A 14,233-nucleotide genomic window follows, 5' to 3' on the forward strand; every position below is an offset into this window, starting at 1 on the left:
GTATTATTCAGGTCACCGGAAAAATATTTGTAAATGCAAGACTTCAGTATTGATTCTGAGATAAATGAGGTACCATTGAGAGTTTAGAGCAAAGGAATCATGTAATATGACCTACCTTTGACAGAAGCCTTGTGGGTGGGGCTGTGCCTGGGGTTGATTATGGGAGAGATTGGCAAGGGATCACATTTTGAAGCAATTGCAATAACCTAGGACGGTAGTGGTTTTGACCAGATAAGGGAATTGAAGATACTTGAAAGCGTTCAGATACTGAATATTTTTAAGATGGAGGTAATAGATTCTTCTGTTGATTACCTGGTAGACACTTTATTATCTATATTTTTCTCAGGCCACATTTGGGCCCAGGTTAACTAGAAACACCATTACTTCCTGCTCAACCTCCATGGAGTTTGAAAATCTGAAAACCTTTTTTCCTCTCAAGTTACTTGGCTTTTACACATGAAAGTGATATTTTGTTTGGATACAGGCAAAATCTTATTTTTAAAAAATGAATCTCACTTTGACCTTTTTCCCTAGTCTCTATCCACCCTGTCTTCAATAAAATGAATTCATAATTGGGGCACCTGGGTGGCTCAGTAGGTTAAAGCCTCTGCCTTCAGCTCAGGTCATGATTTCAGGGTCCTGGGATTAAGCCCCACATCGGGTTCTCTGCTAGGCAGGGAGCCTGCTTCCCTTCCTCTCTCTGCCTACTTGTGATCTCTCTGTCAAATAAATAAAATGTTAAAAAAAAAAAAAAAAAAGAATGCATAATTTTCTAAGAGTAGAGAGCCTGGGGAAATGGTAATTTTTAAGACCCAAAATAGGGGCACCTGGGTGGCTCAGTGGGTTAAACCTCTGCCTTTGGCTCCGGTCATGATCCCGGGTCCTGGGATCGAGCTCCGCATGGGGCTCTCTGCTCAGCGGGGAGCCTGCTTCCCACCACCACCCCCAGCCGCCTGCCTCTCTGCCTCCTTGTGATCTCTCTCTTTCTCTCTCTGTCAAATAAATAAATAAAATCTTAAAAAAAAAAAAAGACCCAAAATATACAATTGGTATTAGTTAAAAAAAAATATTGCCCTGTCCTGCTGCAGGAATAAAGGTAACAGTAGGTCTGGCCTATGTTATTACTGTGAAGTACCTTCAGTCTCACTCTTCACCTTCTTTCCTTTTAAATACACTACCCTTCCTACCAGGAGAACCTCCATTAGCCTGGCTTATATTCCCCATGTCTATGCTCTACTCTTCCTTCATGATAGAAGTTTATAAATTCAGTTATGCTAAGATATAAATAATAATTAAAGTGTAAAGTTTTATGTCCCAGTAGAATTTGGCTCTTTGCAGCAAATAAAGTCATGAAATGGGAATTCTGTTAAATACAATATAGGTAGTTTTTTTGGTTTTTCACCTCACTTTGGGCAAAATGAATTAGGTATGTATCAAGGGGTTCTTGACCTTGAGGCATTATAAAAATGAAGAATCTATTGCAAATGAATGAAAGTATATTCTAAAAGGAAAACTGTATTACTTTTGCCACTCGGAACTAGACCAATTGCATGGACCGCATACCATGAATATTTTAGGGTAAGCTTCTGACAACAGCATTCCTCACTTCCTTGTCACTGCGGATCTTCGGATAAGGGAATTTGATCTGGTTTGAATTTCTCTTCTTTTAGATTCAGTGGATGCCTTGGGTGTCTTCTGCTATTCATTAATATCCCATTTAAAGCCAAACTCTTTAAAGGACATAAATATTAAAAATGTTATGTTTTTCCCGTATACTTTTCAATAGACTAATTTGTAATATTTTATTTTAAAACACGACATAAAACTTACATTATGAAAAAAGTAAAACAGCTGCTTTAAATCTTCTCTGATACTCTCTCCCTTTTTAAAAATTTTTGTTTTGTTTATGCTGTTTTGTTCTTGGTTTCTTCAGCACATGCTTATAATGTCACCTGGTAATCTGCAGTGGCTTAATGAAGTAGTTGCATCAGAGCTTTTAGTGCTATTTGCTGGAAAACAAACAAACAAACAACTTTTGTCTTAACTGTTGACCCTCCAAATGCTTACGGTTTATTTAAATAATAAACATTAAAGCTGCTAATCACTAAATGCATATTCACACTGGAGTTTTACCCTCATTATTATATTCAATTCTCCCAACTCTCATGGCAGGGTTCTAAGGTCCATTTTACCATTTACATGAGGAAACTGAGGCTCAGAAAAATTAAATACCTTGCCTAACATCATGCATCTAGTAAGAGTCTGAGCAGGAGTTACACGCATTCCTCTCCAACATTAGAATCTAAGCTCTTAGCAAATAAGGAATGCTATTCCTGCTAACAACACTGCCTCTCCTGGCCTCACTTACACTAGATATGCTTTGTCTACATGTGGTGTCCTGTCCCACCGCCTTCCTTCTCCCAACTCAGGCTTTTATTTTGTTGTCTTCTCAGCAACAAGTCTCTTTGCCTCACAGCTGAATGCTGAATTTATCATCTCCTCTTTTGGTGAAAAGAAGTCGTTACCTGATTTTTTTCAGTTAGTCAAAAATTAGTGATCAGAAAGCACAGCCCTGGAACACAGGTTAGCCACAAGGTATCTCCCCAGCAGCCTTCGAAACATTGAATTCTTTACCTATCATGCTTCCTTTTGTAGGCTGTTGTCTTCCTCAACCTTGGCTGCTATAATAAAATGCAATAAACTGGCTTATCAACAGATAAGGGAGTCTAGAAGTCTGAGATCATGGTGTTAGTTAGCATGGTCCAATTCTGGTGGGAACCCTCTTCCCGGGTGCAGGTCCCTCACCAGATGGAAAAGCTCTCTGGCCTCTTCTTGCAAGGGCACTAATCCGGTTCATGAGTGCTCATTCTGATGAGCTAATTACCCCCCAAAGGTAATACCAATACCAAAACCATCACACTGGGGATTAGATTTCAACATATGATTTTGGGGGAAACACAGGTGTTCCGTCCATAACAGTTCCCCAAACAAGCTAACCACCATCATACCATCTAAGAGTAAGAAACCGCTAGATTATTTTCAATGTGGTTGTGATTGTCTGTGCCTCAAATTGTCCCTAAGTATGATGAAAATTGCAAGAATTTGTTACGAAGCATTTTTCAGTAATTTGTTAACTTTCTACCGCTGATAGACAATTTGCCTTTTAAGTAAAACATACCATCATGACCTTACCATGTTATGTTCTTCGTCGGCAGTGACAGGTGATTTTCCTCTCCTCAAATTAGGCAACTATTCTAGCAACTTGAAGTAATTTTTGTAACATGATTGACATGTGGAAAGGTGATATATCACTTTCACTAAAAAGATGCATGTTATGAATAAGGAGCCTCTGTTCACCTATAAAGCCAAAGGTGGGGGGGGGGCAGGGAAGAAAACCTTCTATACTGATAACTCTGAGGAAGAAAGACAGTAAAAATTATTTTCATTCCATCCCTATGGACATCATTATAAGCTTTGAGAATAGTAGGGTCATTTTTTTTTATATTACTTTCTTGCAATAAAGACATAGTTGAAGTAACTTTTAAAATGCAACATATATTTGAGAAACTAAGACGCTATTGAAAATTTTAGATATGAGTCGAAAGAAAATAATCCCTTCTATTCATCTGGAAGATATCCAGTTGCTTTCATCTTGTTTTATATTAAACACTGTTTTAAAGAAATATTGAAATTCTACTAAAAGAGGATTTTGTCAGAGGGAAGAGTATTTAGTAATGAATTTCCATGCTTTCAAATTTATTCATGCCTTCAAATAAAGTATTTTTTTAAGGTATAAATCTCTTTAGACCGTGCAGATGTCATAAAATTTAGACAGGAGTATAGGAAACTGCCAGCTTGTTGGGATGTGATGATTAGATACGTGCATGACAGACAATGTGAATGCAAAGGGATGTTTTGTATTCTTCACTTTTATTTCTGTGAAGATAACTTTCCAATTTAGGATTAATGTGGTATTTGCAGTAAAAATAGGCTAAACTTAGTTATTCTTTGTTCTTACAAAGTACTCATCTTTTGAGGACCTGCAACAGGTACATAATAACTCCAGGAGTAAAACGTGTTTGTTCACAGCTCCTCCAAGAAAGATGCACATTATGTGAATGTATGTTTTATACTGAATAGGTTAAAAATACAGAAGCATAATGGTGTCCAGACATAAGCAAAATTAAACCAAAGTGCTGAGAGGGGAAACTGAATGCACATGCCCACATACACACCTCCCATATTTATACACATGGGGGTGAGTGTATGTATTCAGAAAAGGAAAAGATTCTGGTTTCCCTGTGGACAAGTTTGCAAAAGAACAAAAATTTTCAATGCTTGGTTTTTCTCTTCCTTCTCTTTTCCAAAGGCAATTTCTACAGTGTCCATTAAGATGATAACTTCTACAAAGAAGGTGTCTTTAAATCTTTCAGTCCATAGTTATTTTTTTTTCCTTTTCTAAATTCATGTTAACATGTCACTCATTTAGTACTTTAATTGAATACGACTTTAAAATAGGCATGTGTTCTCACAAGCCATTGTTTACTATTGTCATTTCTCTTCAGAGTTAGGGCATAGGTAAAGCCTGTGTCACCCAAGAACTGTGAACTTCTTGGTGTGAAAAGTGATCTTTTACCTTGTAAGAGTCACACATATCCAGTAGGGTGCTGGGGTGTGGTTAATAAAAATACCATATTGTGTTTCATCCATGGACAGGAGGCCATAAAATTCAAGACTAAATACATCAAGTAACATTTTCCACAGATTTCCCACACACACACACTGAAATTTTTGAGTTGTATTACCCATCCTAAGTAATAAAGTATAAAAGTTTAGATACTTAAATCTTTAGAATAACCTAGAATTATGAGTCTTCTCCTTGTTCAAAGAACGAGAAGAAAAGGAATTCTACTAGAAATAGCCTATGAAAAAAATGTCTAATATAAAGAGACGGGTAGGTCAGACGGTAACATGATTTGCCTATTCTCATCTTTCTTTATTGAGGTTTTTCTACTTTCATATGTCAGAAAGCTTGTAGCATTAAAATTTAACCAACAAAAATTTTCTGACAGAGTTTCGGTTATCAGGCCAACGATCCAAAAGAGGATAAGAGAATGCTACATCTCAGTGAGAGAAGAGGAACATTTGGAGTTCAGGCATTCAGGCAAACGCCTAGTCGTAATGAAAGCATCATGAAAAATTGAAAATACCTGAGGAGATCCGTCCTCCGTTTTGGACCCTGCTGGGGAACAGCTAGCCAAGATTTTTAATATAGATATTTCCCTTTTAAATGACTCTCTGACAATGCAGTAGATGCAGTAGAAAAGACTGTCGCCCCCTGCTCCCATTCTCTTGCAGCTGCCTTGTTTGTGCCTCATTCTTCTCCCGTGCCAGGTCAGGAGGCGGAAAGCAGAAGCTTTAATGGTACTTACTCACCTAAGACGGCATTCGGTAACAGAGTGAAGCATGCATTAGGAATCAAAACAAGGTTTTTCAGAAGAGGTGTGAGTCAAGTAGAATCTTGAAGGAGGGGAGAATGTGTATTACAGGGGGCCAAGAGAAATGGTTTCTGGCTGTAAGGAGTGTTGAGGGGGGCACAGAATGATACATCCAGATACACATGGTAACGGGGTGGAGTTGGGCCTTGAGAATGCATGAGAAATAGGATTATACAGTGAGGTTGGAGCTGGACTCAAGTGGAGAAGTTTGAACTTAATCCCCCATTTTTAAGTACCCAGCAATGGTATGGTTGAACTGACCTTACTTTGTTCTACTCCTGTGCTCATTTACAAATATCAGACTACTCCCACTGAAGAAATACGAGGGCATACAGATAAGCAAAATGAGAAAATTAAAAGCCCCATAAACTTACCACCCAGACTGAGTCACTTTTAGTTCTTAAGATACTTACTTCCCTTTTATGTGAAACTTCCTATCAGGGAAAGGCTAACCCTTAAATCGGGAGCTCAAAGCAAGTCCATGCAGAGAACACCGCCCTGTTCTTTTCATTTTCCATATTTGCTTTAAATTTTGAAATATAAAGAAGGATCATGGAATCTGCCATAACTGATGGGAAAAAGGAAATGTCATTATTTTTGGTATTTCTATTCAAATTTTCATTTAATTTAAAAATTATATGTTAAATCTCAATCCCGTTCCCAGAACTCGGGTTGATTTAAGTTGTAGAACTCATTTCTTCAATAAATAATTACAAAATAACTGACTACTATGTGTTAGGCTAGATCCATAAGACATCCTGCCTTCAAAAAGCTCAAAATCTCCTCAAACTGCTTTCCATCTAAGATCCTTGTCAAATACGTGTGGGCATTGATGACACCTATGTTTTGTTTTGCTCTTACTAAAATGATAAGCATTTTCAAATCTTCTAATTCCCGAGTCCATTTTACTCTCAGTATCAATGCTCCAACTTCTATAAAACACACAAATCCTTTCATTTGTTAAAGAGATGAGGGCTTTGTTTCTTCCTACAGTTATTTCTCCCACTTGTGCCATATACTGTTCTATGCCCGGGAAGCCCTGTGAGAGAGGCCAGAGGTCCAGACCAGGCAGAGTCTGGCTCAGGAGAGCTCCCAGCCTTCAGAAGGTGAAGGGGGAAGAGCAAACTTAGAGGACTGAGAATTCTGTTGGGTCCCACCCATGGTGTGGGGCGGGTAGGAAAGGCATGGCCGACCTCATAGAGGTGATTTCAGACTTGGATGCAAGTAGTTGGGATGATGTTAAGGGACTAGCACCGTTTGGACTGGAAACTAGTGGTTCTCACTATTTCTTTATATCACCGTGGGGCTGGTTTTTATTTTGTTGGTCATGATTTTCCTACCTCATTAATTTCCACAACTTGGTCCCCACTAGCCTCCAGTCTCCTTGAGCTACTTGATTTACTGCACACGAATGCCATGGTAGGAATTATTTTGTCACCTCTTTCTTGGGAAATTAAAGTGAAATTTCTCAACTGGCCTTCTCTCCTCTGGCTCAGCATTTAGCCTCACCAACTGATGTGTCTGTTTGTCCCTCTTCTTTACAGCCAACTACCAGCTAGCTGAAGGGCTGTGTTTCATCATTGTCATCCATCTGCTCAAGGATCTCAACAGAGATTACAATTTCTGTCTACTGAATCCCAATCTCTTTCTCTCTATCCTTATTTTCTTTTTTTACCTAGGAACATGTTCAAGTCACTTACTTCTATTTAAAAAAGTGGAATAAGGTCCATCTTGCTTGCATGCTAGGTCAATGCCAGGCCCACTGCTTTGGAATGTCTTGTAGAGCCAGTGATTCGGGAGTGTATAATAGTGATAAGCACTTTTCTTACATAGAAATAGAATGGACCTCTCTGTGCTGGTTTTCCCCCACCTCCCTGCACCAGGCCACAACATCCTCCTATCTACCTTCACCTATAAAGAAAGTGAGTGAGTCTAAGCCCTGGGTTTCTCTTGCCCGGCTGTTTGCACTGTACAGCACGTATGAAATTCCAATAAAGAGATGCATCTACTTACCAGATCTTTTGACCTATATGTACATCTTTCATTGCTATTTACTGGTTGAATAGAGAGCCTAAGAGAAATTAAACTAAGACTAACTTCTAGCTTTTGTTCTCTCTCAGAATGAGCCTGACCTTAGCTCATGTTCTCACTATATCTCCCTAAGCAGCTTCCTCTCTTTTTTTCCTTTCACTCCAGGGGTGTTGAAAAGTCTGTCCACATTTATTGGGTCCTCTACTCTGTTTAATACCATCTTCCTTTTCCCCTAGGCTCTGATACTGGACTTGCTCAGATCACTAAAGTCTTCCAAACTGCCAAATTAAACAGCATTTTCATTTCTCTTTATAGTTCTTTCTAGCCTTTGGAGCTGCTGACAACTCTACAAATCATTAAGTGTATACCTTCTGTGGCATCGGTTTATCCTACTTATCTCTTCTTCTTTACTGTCTTCTCTTTCTTTCCTTCCACCTGAAACTCAGGATTTCATGTTTGTTCTGATTAATTTCTCACTTCACATTCTTCTTGGGGGTTCCCATCCATAATTTCAAGTGTTACTAATTTATAAACTTAAATCTCTTATCTAATTTTTTTTCTATCAGTATTATATTTTTAACTCTGTTCAAGATATATTCATCTAATTTCCCCCAGTGACTAGGCACGAATTCTCTCAAATTCGTATTTTGAAGTCTTAACCCCTATTGTGATTTGGAGATACTGCTCCTTAAAGAGATTTGAGGTTAAATGAAGTCGTACAGGTTGGGCCTTCATCCAAGGAGACTGGTGTCCTTATAGGAAGAGAAAGAGACACGAAGCATGTGCATGCACAGAGGAAAGACCAGGTGAGAGCACAGCTAGAGCTACTGGAACTCATCATTTTTCCAATAAAAAAAAAAAAATCAGAAGCCTAGAGCCATCTCTTTTCTCTGCTCCCAGATTTGACAAAGGAGGGAAGCTGCCTCATTGTAGTAAAGAATGCAGGCTCACAGAGAAACAGGCTATATTAAGACTTTAACACTTTCGTTTGCTAGCTCTATAATCATGGCAAATTATTTAACTTTCACATCTGATCTGTGAAACTGATGTTGGTAACCGAAATATCTATCTCATAGAGTTGCTAGGGAAATAGTATGTCTAGAGTAGTTATTATCCATGTTAACTCTTATCAACATCATGGTTAATCATGACCATATCCTCTCAGTTGTAACTTACAGTCATCACTCCCCTTGACCATTCTTTCTATTTCCATAGAAAAATCTCTTCTATCTTGTTTTCTGGTAATAATTCCATACTCCTCACCCTGTCTTTAGAAAAGATGCTTGACTTACCTTGAGGGAAATATCTGGACACATTCTCTTCATTTTCTTCTAATACTCTTCCCACTGCCTTTGATGGAAGAAAATCCAACATTCTTAGATTTGTGTACAGGATTTAAAAAATCTCATTTCCCCAACAGCCTCTGACCCACCTACAGACACCTATACAAAGCTCTTCTGCAGACCAGAGTGAGCTCAACTTTCTGAGACTATGATCAGCTTCTTCTGCCCTGAAGTGTCAGTAGCTGTTTATAAGCACCTGTCCCACTTCCCCCAATCTGGAAAATGACAACTCGCCCTTTGGAAGTTAGCTCAGGTGTCAGTTCTCAGAGAAGGACATTGGTCAGTTCCTAATGACCATGATCTTTAAAGGTTTCTTTCATTTTGTGTTTTCATTTTGTGTTGATCCATCTACATGTATGTATGTATGTATTTATTTTTAAGTGTTCCAAAATTCATCCTTTGGGCACCACACCCAGTGCTCCATGCAATATGTGCCCTCCACAATACCCACCATCAGGCTCACCCAACCCCCCCATACCCCATTGCCCTCCAAACCCTCAGTTTCTTTCTTAGAGTCCACAGTCTCTCATGGTTTGTCTCCCCCTCCAATTTCCCACAACTCACTTCTCTCCATCTCCCAATGTCCTCCATGTTATTCTTATGCTCCACAAGTAAGCTTATTTTTTTTTAAGATTTTTTTTTTAATTTGACGAAGAGAGACACAGTGAGAGAGGGAACACAAGCAGGGGGAGTGGGAGAAGGAGAAGCAGGCTTCTGGCTGAGCAGGGAGCCCAATGCGGGGCTTGATCCCAGGACCCTGGGATCATGACCTGAACTGAAGGCAGATGCTTAGCAACTCAGCCACCCAGGCACTCCTGCATTTAATCTTTTAAAAATGGAAAATATGTATCTATTTTGAAAGTCAAAGATAATTAATTTGGCCATTTATTAATACTAAATTTATTTTGACTGAAGTTTTGTAGTATTATCTATGTTAAACTAGTATACTTCTAAAAAGTCTTCCTCTGACTATTACTTTGGCTTTTATAGTTCAATTGTACTTTCTATACAGCTCTCAACACTCCTGCATTAAAAAAAAAAAAATGACCTTCAGTGGTTTAAAACAGTCATATTTCCAGAATGGTTTTGTCCACATTGTTAGTGGCTTTAAAAGGCCCGGGTGCCCACACCAGAGGTATACCATGAAGAAGGGCATGAACTTGGAATCAGACCTTCTAGATTCAAATTCCATTTTCACTACTTAATAGCAGGTCACTGCAGGCAAATAATTCAATCTGTTGTGCCTCTGTTTCCTCATAGCAACCTCACAGTGTCAAGGTCACCATTAGCTTAGTCGTAAGACTTAACTTAAGAACTTACAAAAGAAAAGAGGTGGAGTACATAGTAAAAACTCAACAAACATTGACTAGTTAATCTGTTTAAAAATCCCCACTGCCCCCTTTGTCAACTGAAGTAATTTATCCCATTTCTGATTCCGATGTCCCCATATACAGTTGTACAAGTCCAACTGTCTGAAGTGCAAGGACAAGAAAGACCTGTCCCTTGTATCTTCCACGTTGAGTGGATGTCAGTGCCAGGCCTACACTTACACAGAAAAGATGTTCAAACAAACTTGTGCTGTGTCAAACAATGGCAATGATTGAACTTATCCTTCCGTTATATTTGTTCCGCATTGTCATCGCAGAGATCTATGGTACAGAGACACAATTTCAGTGGCTTTTTTTTTTTTTAAAGTCACCTGGCCTGATAAAATGATTGAGCAACTTTTGTGTACAGTTTACAACCTAAGATACATGTGGCTCGTTGAGAAGTAAAGTGAAATTTAGGGTCTGTTTTTATCTACATAGGACAAATAAAGGCCTGAGTTGGTTTTAGAAAATCTTAATACTGCATACCTGTTGTCAGTTAAGTCATCACTAAAAGTTTTAGACAAAAGAGTTTTGCATGTTTCTGTCAAAGTGATATACATTTTACTTTGAAAATGTGAAAGTTTTCTTAAGATAAGGCTTATAAGTAATTACTGGTGAAACTAAAATGATTCTCCTTGAGCCTTAAGAATTATGTGTGCTGTCTTCAGTAGCTTTTTCGTTAATGATTCTAACATTGTTAATTTTTTATGTTCGAATCGTGTTCAGTTATAGCCTTAACTTTGACTCTAGTGAAATATATCCCTACAAAATATCTTTTTACTTTCATAGATTGAAATTCATAGTATAAAATAATTGCAATTATCCATGGTTAGGATGATCTTTTGTCTTGAATGTGTTTTGCATTTCCTAATGTGTCCTATTATACTTCTTCAAAAAGGGTAGTTTGATTCTAGATTTGTTCTTCTTTCAAGTTAATGCCTACTCCTGCCTAGTAATACATTAGTGTCACCTGTGTGTATTCTTAATTACTTATTACTCAAGACATTTTGATTAAGGCACGATTCAACCTATTATAAAATCAATATATTCTATATTTTAAAAAGGAATTAAGGTGACTTAAAAATACATATAGTAGAGGAAGTTATTTTGTTGTTTTTGTCTCTCACTTTTCACAAAATGAAGTGACAGTGGCTAAGTTTGTATTTGTGGTTTTACTGTAAGGATAGTGTCATGGCCCACTTGGCTTTATCCAGTGGCTCCATGGTAATACAGTTCCAAATTCCCAGCTGGGCATTTTTTTGTGTGTGATCCACCTACAACATTATACAGTTGACCTTTGAACAGCACAGGTTTGAACTGCACAAATCCACCTACACGCAGAGTTGTCTTTGTTTCGTAAATCTATTTTCTCTTCCTTATGATCTGCTTAATACCATTTTATTTTCTTTAGCTTACTTTATGATCTAAAGCACATACTAGGGCGCCTGGGTGGCTCAGTGGTTAAGCCGCTGCCTTCGGCTCAGGTCATGATCTCAGGGTCCTGGGATCGAGGCCCACATCGGGCTCTCTGCTCAGCAGGGAGCCTGCTTCCTCCTCTCTCTCTGCCTGCCTCTCTGCCTGCTTGTGATCTCGCTCTGTCAAATAAATAAATAAAATCTTTAAAAAAAATAAATAAATAAAATAAATTAAAAAAAAATAAAGCACATACTATATAAAATATGTGTTAATTGACTATTTATATTACTGATAAAGCTTCCCATCAAGGGTAGGCTATTAGCAGTTAAGTTTTGAGAAGTCAAAATTATATATCGATTTTTGACTGTATGGGGGCTGGTGTCCCAACCCCTCCATTGTTTAAAGGTCAACTATAAATATATATAAATATTATATAAATATATATAAATATAAGTAGCATAACTTGGAAAATGTTTATTTCTTCCTTCAGAAATCTAAATAGATTTTGGCCATTTTATTGTGTTATACCAATTTAACTCAATATAATTCTAAAACTGGAATTTAGTTTAATGGAAGATAATTATATTATTTCTCCTATCACAGAGCAAAAAAATTACTTAATGAACTCTTTACTAATTGACCATCTTTTGACAATTACATCTGTAGTAGGCAATATAATGGCTGCCCAAAGATGTCTATGTCCTAAATCTCAACAGCTATGCATAAGTTAGTTTACTGGGCAAAGGGAAATTAAGGTTGCGGATGGATTAAGCTTGGTATCAGCTGACCATACATAAATTAGGGATATTAGCTTGAATTATGTAAGTGGGTCCAATATAATCACAGAGGTCCTTAACAGAGGAAGGAGAAAAAACAGAGTAAGAAATATAATAGCGCGAAAAGAACTACTTTTAGTCTTATTGTCTTTGAAGATGGAGGAATTAAGTCATGAGTCAAGGAGTGTAGATGGCCTCTAGAATTTTGAAAAGGCACTTAAAAAGATTCTCTTCTAGAACCTCCAAAAGGAATGCGATCTACCTAACACCTTGATTTTAGCTCAGTGAGACCCTTTTTGACTCTTTACCTCTGGAATTATAAGACGCTGCATTTTTGTTGTTTTGTTACCTTTAATCTTTGGTAGTTCTTTATAATAGCAATAGGAAATAAATATACTTCCCATCCCTACATCACTACCATCTCTAGTGTTTGACAGTAAATTATTTTTATTTTTACCACAAGGTATTCTGACAACTTGATTTACTCTGTACAAAACTTCATCTATCTATCTTGATGTCTTTGATATATTGATTTGGGCCAAATCCAAACTACCCAAAAGGTGATATTTCCATCTCACTTGCTAGTCCCTTGGGCCAAGTAGCACTTGGATTCACAATTTTGAAAATTAGTTACCCCATATTTAAGTAATCCAGTTCAGAAGCAAAACCTAATTACTTAATTACTCTGGGGAATCCTCAAAATTCAATGCACAGAAGCAGTTATATTTACTTTCAGAAAATACTCTTCCCTTCTAATTTAGTTGCTGCTGTTCAACTAAATAAAATTTTATATCTGATTTTATATTTTATTAAAATTGCTTTTTTTTAAAAGATTTCATTTATTTATTTGACAGAGAGAGACACAGCTAGAGAGGAAACACAAGGAGGAGGGAGTGAGAGAGGGAGAAGCAGGCTTCCTGCCCAGCAGGGAGCCGGATTCAGTGCTAGGTCCTAGAACCTTGGGATTATGTCCTGAGCTAAAGATGTTTAATGACTGAGCCATCCAGGCGCCCCAAAATAGATTTTAAAATAGAGGTGACATCTAATAAGAAATTCCATAATTTACTTATACTAATATGAAATGGTTTCTCACTTAGGAATTTTGCAGAATTTGATAGCACAACTTAACTCTTCTTTTATGTATAAAGTTCCAAATAAATTGTTAATTATTACATTGAAGTAATATTATAAATCACTCGACCAATGATGAAAATGTGTGCCTTTGCCCTAATGCCTAAGTACTTCCTTTGTACAATAATGCATGTTTTATGAAACAGGCCTTTTTTTTTTTTTAAATTCCATAGATTTATGTCTAGGTAGGCAAAGTTTGTTCTTAAGATCTGATGTCTACAGGAAATATTTCTATGAAAAAAAGAGAGCACTAAGTTCATACCCAAATTTAAAGTTACAAATGTAAAATAATCATTATCCAGTGCTTTTAAAGTGCAAATTACTCTAAACACATTCCTTTACTTGAACTATACTGGGTTATAGAAGGGCAATAATCAATAAGGTAGCTCATTATCTGTGATACCTCTAATTACCCCTGTGCTAGTACTGCTGTTATGGTTTAACCAATGCATATTAAAAAATTTTGCTCAAAGGATCTTGTTATCATCCTAATTTTGCTGTGGAGTTTTATTAGAAAATCGTGTTACTCATCTGAACTTCCACAACAACAGCAGTATCCCTAGGGTATTTTTTTTTTCATATCAAGGTTAATTTAAAGTGATTAGCATAAGTACTACAGATGTTGCTATGGGGATAAGAACTGTGCATCTTCTATGATGGACATCATA

At 37.3% G+C, this 14,233-nt stretch overlaps 1 protein-coding gene across 19 annotated transcripts in view; it reads left to right on the forward strand.

Moving 5' to 3' along the window:
• Positions 1-14,233, forward strand: part of ROBO2 (roundabout guidance receptor 2) — a 1,684,719-nt gene that overhangs the window by 591,886 nt on the left and 1,078,600 nt on the right. The window lies entirely within an intron of this gene.

The sequence above is a fragment of the Neovison vison genome, chromosome 6 (assembly GCF_020171115.1).
Source record: "Neovison vison isolate M4711 chromosome 6, ASM_NN_V1, whole genome shotgun sequence".
NCBI lineage: Eukaryota > Metazoa > Chordata > Mammalia > Carnivora > Mustelidae > Neogale > Neogale vison.